The sequence below is a fragment of the Mustela nigripes genome, chromosome 15 (assembly GCF_022355385.1).
Source record: "Mustela nigripes isolate SB6536 chromosome 15, MUSNIG.SB6536, whole genome shotgun sequence".
NCBI classification, from domain to species: Eukaryota; Metazoa; Chordata; class Mammalia; order Carnivora; family Mustelidae; genus Mustela; species Mustela nigripes.
In genome coordinates, this window is record NC_081571.1 from 34307127 (window position 1) to 34315478 (window position 8352).

At 32.4% G+C, this 8352-nt stretch overlaps 1 non-coding gene across 1 annotated transcript; it reads right to left on the bottom strand.

Moving 5' to 3' along the window:
• Nucleotides 1–6623: 6623 nt before the first annotated feature.
• Nucleotides 6624–6726, bottom strand: LOC132003041 (U6 spliceosomal RNA). Its single transcript, XR_009400117.1, has one exon. It is a non-coding gene; the product is annotated as a U6 spliceosomal RNA (small nuclear RNA).
• Nucleotides 6727–8352: the final 1626 nt, after the last annotated feature.

Sequence of the window (8352 nt, forward strand, 5' to 3'; positions counted from 1 at the left end):
TCGTCTAGTATTAACTTATATAATTATAATTATTCTAGTTAATACTAGATATATAATATATATATTATATAATTATAATTATTCTAGTTAATACTAGACTTCCAGAAAGTTTGAATTTGTTTCTAAGCCATATTTTCATCCACACTTCTCATTTGTTTTATTTCAGTTGCTTATGAATCTAAATCGGCAATGTGGGTCATGTTAAAATGGCCACACTGGGGTTCTAGGAATGATATAGCTGTATAAGTTAAATCCTAAAGAAAGTTTTTAAATTCTTGCCATATATTGAAATGCAGAAGCACCTCCTTAAGATATACAGCATTACTTTCCATTTCTGTTAGCCCTTCTTGGAAGCATGATATTTTCAAAAGATTTAAACTTAATGGAGTATTTCTGCAAAAGTTCATGACCACAAGGAGAAACTCATTCATCACTACTTATTGTGTGTCGCTCTCATAAAACAAGTTTAGAACAGATTTCGGATTTCAGAAGACAACTTCAGATTTCCCTGAAGTCTGAACGCAGTGATGAAGAATCAGGTGAATCACCTCTCACCTTATACTGAAGCAATACGGTGTAATAGCTCAGTAAGAGACCAGTGGGTTATTCTCGCCAATGCAAATAGATGCATTATTATGCATAGATAAGTGTATTCTGTGGCTACAAAAAATTTTGTCCAGCTTACAAGTAATTGCATGTGTATATTACAATAACAGTATTTTATTTTTAATATTTATTTTGCTTTTTGTTCTACTGTCATTTTCCCCTAATAAACTAAGAAATGTAACTTGGATACAATTAGAAATTAATAAACTCATTCAATTCATTTGGTTCATTCATCTTTTGGTGCTTTTAGGTCAATTTGCTGTTTTCAGTGCTGCAATATATTATAAAAGTTTATGTAGTGGAACTTAATACCAAATATTTCAAAGTAGCTAATTGAAAACTTCTTTAGACTAGATTTCAAATATATTTACACAATTGAGAATAACCAAGAATACCTGATATTTTGCTGATTTAACAAAAAAAGAAAAACACATTATCAAAAGCTTAACCTGTTTACCAAATAATTAAAAAGCAGTTCTTCCAGGGTAAAAATAAACTTACCAGGTTAATGTTTTTCCTGATGACAATATGAGCACAATTTCTGTTTTATTACAAGTTTTTTCTACAATGTAACTACTCCTTTCAGCTTAATGTTTGTCCTTTACAAAATTATCTATGTATGTATAAGCACAGACATTTGTAAATATACCACAGTCTCCCTTTAACACACATACGGATGTAATGTGCATACTGGTTATCACCTTATATTTTCTATTACTTTTTGCTAATCATTAAGTATCACACATGGAAAATGTATAAAATTCTAATACAGACAATGAATTATTATAGTGTGAACTACAATGTAGTAACTCCCAAATTCAGCAAATACAACATTGCCCATACATGGATATGCACACATGCATACACACTCCTAGAGATGACGATCTACTTCTTTCTATTGCTATCACAAAGCTGAATTTTATCATGCTCACTTCATTTTCTTCTTTATTTTATCACCAACATATGATAACTAAATTCTACAGTTCAGTTTTACCTATTTTTGAATTTTATTAGAGTTATTCTCTGGTGTCTTTTTTATTTGGTTCAAAAGTATTTCAAATTCAAGTGTATTGTATACATACCTAGACCTCTCCTCATTCATTTTCTTTGCTGTAGCTATACCTATAGCATTCTTTGCTGTATGATGTTCTATTATATAACAGAACACAATTTATTTATTCATATCTTGGATGATAGAAATTTGGATGGTTTCTAAGATTGGCATGTATAGTACGTAATACTGCTCTGTATGTTGTATTTTTAAATTGAGTTATTTTGGAGATCTTTTCATATTTGTGTGTGTCATATGAATGATAAGTACATCTATATGGTATATAGTCACACTGTATACACATATATAAACATCATGCATAGTCACATGCATTTTATATATATCATGTGCATGCACACACACACACACACACATACACACACACACTCTAACACACAGTCTTTGTAAATGGCTGCATGATTTCCATTTTGTGGACGTAATGTGTTTTTAATTTGCTTTTTACTGAAGGACGATTACACTGTGTTTAGTCTCTTGGTATTAGAAAAAATTCTATTGTACATCCTACTACATTTGTCTTTGCACACATATGCAGTATATCTGGAAAACAAATACCCAGTAGTGGCATTTCTGGTCCAAATAAGTGGTATCTAGACTTCGTAAATGAATAGTGATACTTTTTACTTTTTTCAAAATAAATTACATGAACAAATGCTCTTTTGTGCCACATTCAACATATTCCATTAGGTTTTTTTTTTTTTAACTTAGCTATTATTTCACTAGTTTTTAATACCTAATAGATGCAGTTTGCTAAATGGGAATATTGGAAAGCCTTTTGGGGGGATGATGGTGTTGACAGAGTATTTTTTTCTTGTAACTGGATATTATTGGAATTATTGGAATAAATTAACAAATTCTAAGACTACGAGAGTCAAGCAGAGACCATTTATTTATTGCTGAGAAGGCTTAAAATTGATGAACCTAGAGAGAAATGTCAATTACCAGCCACCAGACTCTAGATAAAAGGAGCCTCATCTCCTTTGTGGTGGTGATGGTTTAAAATTAATGAGAAGAGGCAAGGAGGTTGTTATTTCAAAGGAAGGTTTCTAGAGATGTTTGCCCCTTTCCATTTTTCTTTAGTCGTGTCATTTGACATTTATGTCTAATAATATGCATCAGCAAAAAACACACTTACACTGCTTGCTAAACTGCACAAATTGAACTTGATCCAGACCAAATTTTGAAATGGCCAAGTTTGTCTTCAGAGCCTATCATTTCCCATGCCATGGCTTCCATATTCAGATTTCTTCATCTCCCCAACTTCATATTTTCAGGAAATCATGCTGGCCTCTAGCTGATTAAAAGAGCTTCTTTCTCTCTCCCTATAGAAATGCATCTGTCACATGATCCATTAGTTCAGACTTGAAGAGACACTAATTAAGTACAGAGCTGTAGTGTCAATTTATGATTATAAATTATTGCACTAGACCTCCCAAACATTAGTCCTCAGATTATTAACCTCTTGCTTTGTGTGCCCTGAAGATGAGTACATCATCCTCTTGCATTATCTCATCCACGTTAAGAAGGCAGACTCTTTGAAGACTAGTAGGCTTAACTGATTATCAAAATATCTATCTCAAAGGGACCAGCAAAAAGAATAAGTGACAGTAAACTGTAGCTAAGAGGAAAGGAGATGAAGTTCAAGCAGGAAAACACATTTTGGACAAATAGTTTTATGTATCTCCATAATGCATCTGCCATGTGCTAGACATGAATAAACTCTTCCATTTATTTAGAGTAAAACTTAAATTTCTTTGGGAATACTTTGTTATCAGAAAGAGCAATGACTGTTGTTTACTATAAAATTGCTTTTCTTCTGTTTTGTTTGTTTTGAAATTGACAGTAAGATAAGCAAATATGTATATTTTCTTTAAAAGATAGAAAATCTGAGACAGATTATGACAATAATAACCAGAAAAAATGAAGTGAAACCTTGTAGGAATACAGTCTGGTGAAAATAGTTTGACCACCACCAATAAGGTATTTTCAGTTGAGAACTGAGCAATGCTTTTATAGGAAATAATTTTTAAAAAATTTGACTGACCATCAGCCAGTGGAAGATGCTACAAAGTAATACTTATATTAATACTTATTAATACCTATTCTCCATCTATGAAATCATAACAATATCTATTTGCTTAGGTTTTATTTGTAATCCAAGTAATGAGCAGTAAGAAAGTACTGACCAGATCTGAAGACCAAAACCAAATATATAAGTGAGTGAGTATGTGAGTGAGTAACCATTAGTGAGGGAGAAAGGCATTCTCATGATTAACATAATATTCTTGATTCTATTCAGTCTGAGTATCAGTAATCAGCAATATTCAAATGTAGTGACATACTATAGTTTAGTTATGTAGAATCTGTATTCTAAGTGAACCTATAGAACAGTGTAGGAAATGTTTTTTTTCTGTTTTTTTTTTTTATTTTTTCTTTTTTTTTTTTATTTTTCATTCTTTAGACTACATCTTTACCATGGGAGGTAAAGTTATGAAAAATTGCCATCATTTGGGAACTTAATTCTTGTCTCTTTCATGGATTATTTGTAGGGCTAAATTCCCAGTCCAAACATTTACATTCACTCACTAATCTCATAAACAGCTGAATCACCCCTGAAATATATTTTGTAAAGCAGAAGTCATGGAACAGCAGCATTAAAGTAAAATAAGATTGATATGATGGCCTTGCTTGACAGCTCTGCTCCTATTAGCAGAAGGTTTTTGAGATGGCAGGATAAAGCCCTGGGCAACATATGCTATGACAATCATGGTCATGACCTATTTCTGTTATTTCCTTTAAAGTTGGCTTGCATTGTTAGCAATTTCCTATCCATCTATGAGATATCTCTAAGGCATTGCTAGGGCAAGGATTTCATATATAGAGCTGAAAGTAATGATACGAAAAAGAAAGGAAGAAAGAAAAAAATGGAAAAGAACAGTTGATTAATCATGAAGTATAAGAAGCAATGAAGTGCATTAAAATGAAACATTTTCACTGCATGTATTTAAGAGAAATTTGAATCATATATTCATTTCTCATTTGTTTAACACTTTGATACATCATTTTATATGTCGTCACCTGTCCAGGAGTGTCAAATTCTCTCTGCCTATACAGACATGTAGTAAAGAAAGTCAGTCATTCACTTCCCCTGTCAATTGTCTTTTTCCCATTTCCTATATTTCTTTACAATTCTATATTTCTTTACAATATGCAAAATTCTACATATTATGTTTTGGGGAAAAAGTGGAAAATGGGTGTTTTAGCTGGTTTGACTATAATATTAGCAACCTATATGTTTAAGTTGATGTGGTAACTTGGAAGATGTATTTTTGATTCAAGTTGTACAGCATAATTTTCAAGAAATTTTTTTTGTAAAATACAATAATATATATTTAGTGTTTCTTGAGTTACTAAGTTCCGTTTTTGCATGTAGAACTCAAGTGTCCTAAAATTGAATGTATTTATTTCTTTATCCTTCAATAATTTTTATTTTACACTTATGTGTACAGCCTTATGCAACATTAAGCAGTTGTACAAAATATGGTGTATTCAAGGAATTTATGTCATGATAGTTATGATTTGATATATGGAGATTTTCAATGCAAAATAGTATGTACTGTTGACATGAGCTTCCATCTTTTCCAAATTCAAAGATGCCTTCAGAAGGTGATGAAATACCAACAAGTGATTATAATGTGGACACACAATCACATGATTTATACTTACATAGATTCAGACTGGAGTAAGTAGATAAACACCATACACAAAAATTCCCTTTAACATTGTAAAAGGATGTTAAACTTTTACATAAACATTTAATTTATTTTCCTCAAGGCATTATTTATTTTCTATATCACAACCCCCTCCCAATTTCTTCCCCCAATTCTCCCTAAATGTGGAGTTATCCAAACTGATCCAGTGCCCCTGTAATTAATACATTTTTTTTAACATTGCACATGGGTTGTTTTATTATAATGCTTTACCATAAAGTGGGGATGGGTACTCCTGAGCCAAGAGGGAATGGACAAGTGCAGTTTCAGCTTTTACTGAGATTTTAACTCTGCTTGAATAAATTCTTTTCTTTTTTTAAGATTTTATTTATTTATTTGACAGACAGAGATCACAAGTAGGCAGAGAGGCAGGCAAAGAGAGAGAGAGAGAGAGAGAGAGAGAGAGGGAATCAGGCTCCCTGCGGAGCAGAGAGCCCGATGCGGGGCTCGATCCCAGGACCCTGAGATCATGACCGGAGCTGAAGGCAGCAGCCCAACCCACTGAGCCACCCAGGTGCCCCAACTTTGCTTGAATAAATTCTTACTAGATTCTTAGATCACCTCATTCGTTAAAACTCTGAAAATTTCTCATCCTTATTTTTTCAATTTCTTTGAACAAATCCTTATGATTTCTTCCTCTGAATTCACTGACTTCACACATTCTATTTCAACAATATAACATGGATTTATTCCCCTCTTGTAGGACAACAGAAATATTTTTCTTCTGAATGTGTCCTTCCAGATATTCAACTGAAGTATAAACAAAATCTAATACATAGTTTATGCTTAGATTAACTCCAAGAGAAGACTTTCAACACTTGGACTGATCAATATAGAGCACTATGGATGGACTGATTAGGGAAGTCATCTATGTTTTACAATCACTCTTCAGCACTCTTTTTCTTACCTTCCTTATTCATTGTCAGAAAAAAAGATGCATGATTCCTTTACTTTACTAAATGTTTTTCAACTAACTGTAATCACTAATTTTTTCAATCATAATTAAGCCAATACCATTTCCTTTTTAAAAGCTAACCTAGGCATTTTCAAAGTCTGGATTTCTTGCAACAAGAGGTTTTAGTTTCATCTTTTTTGTCCAGATTTTCTGAGGTATAATTGACAAATAAAAATAAATTGTGTAAATTTAAGATTTACAACATGATATTTTGTTCTTTTTTAAAAATATGTAATCTTTTACATATTTGCATGTCATCCTTGAGTAGGGGCCACATTGATCTCTGTATTGTTGCAATTTTAGTCTGTGTGTTGTCAAAGAAACAATGTGATACCTCGATACATGTAGCACCTGAAATGAATACCATAGTAAAGCTAATCAACATATCACCTCACATAGTTATCATTTATTTATTTATTTATTCACTTTCTTACTTATCTGTTTATTGCAAGAATATTAAAATGTACTCTTTTAACTTGAGGTCCACTTTTAATTCTGCCCAGATAAGCTTTCATGTACTTCACAAAGAAGTTGTTACCAGGAAGACTTTTATTAGTTTCTTTGTCTCTAGAGAATATTATTATAGACTAAATTCATCAGCCTAGGTATTCACATTGTTTTGTTTCACATGAGTACTGAGGGAAAGCACTGTGACCCTAGAGTTTGTCAGCTATGTAATGAAAGAAGGTTATCATTTTTATTTTTACAAGAGTTTGAAATTTATTTAGTGCTGCTATTTTTCATTCACCATATCTACTCACTCAGGGGTGTCATCTGTATATAGTCATATAAACCTTATGTTTACGGGTGCTACAGAATTTAGCCAGTTTACTGAGTAGAAGAAGTTTCCAGGTTAAAGTACAGAAGGAACAAAAAGTCACTCTGGAAATAGTTATACAGTTTCTCCCAAATTAAACATGTGATCTGGCAATTGTATTTCTAGGTGTCTATTCAAAATCATTGAAAATATATGTCTATAAAAACTATGTACATGAATATTAATAATAGCATTATTTATAATAATCAAAAAGTACAAATAACCCAAAAAACCATCAGTTGATTGAAGGCTAAGTAAAATGTGGTATATCCATATAATACAATATTTATTAACCATAACAATATATTACTGATTTGGGGCACCTGGGTGGCTCAGTGGGTTAAGCCGCTGCCTTCGGCTCAGGTCATGATCCCAGGGTCCTGGGATCGAGCCCCACATCGGACTCTCTGCTGGGCAGGGTTCCTGCTTCTTCCTCTCTCTCTTTCAGCCTGCCTCTCTGTCTACTTGTGATCTCTGTCTGTCAAATAAATAAATAAAATCTTAAAAAAAAAAAGAGCAAATACTTTAAAAATATATATATATATTACTGATTTGTCCCATAGCATTGGTGCAAGTTGAAATATTATGCTTACTGACAGAAATCAGATAGGAAAGCCACATATTTCATGATTGCATGTATATGAAGTATCCAGTGTAAAAATTCCAAAGAGACAGTGGTTGCCAGAGTTTCTTTTTCATATGATGAAAATGTCCTGGAATTAGATATTGTTGCACAATGATGTGAATATACTAAATTCCATTCAAGTATAGACTTTAAAAGAGTGAGTGCTATGGTATGTGAATCTTCTTTTATTTTTGAAGATTGAGGACCAAAGGTGAACATGTATATAGATTAAAACATACTATACCTACCTCTGCTTCTGGCCAAATTGGAATAACAGGTATCGATTTATCATTCCTCTTCAAACAACTAAGAACTAAGAAATTGACAAAATATATGACACAACAATTCTCAAGATGACTGGTTATTAGGCAAAAAGAGCAGTATTTTCTGGGAGAAATAAAACAAGAAAGCTTACTCTTGCCACAACTTACTAAGTGGAAAAATATTCCAGAAACAACACAGAGAGGGAAAAGAAAGGCAAAAGCTAGTTAGTGATCTTCCTGAGCTCAG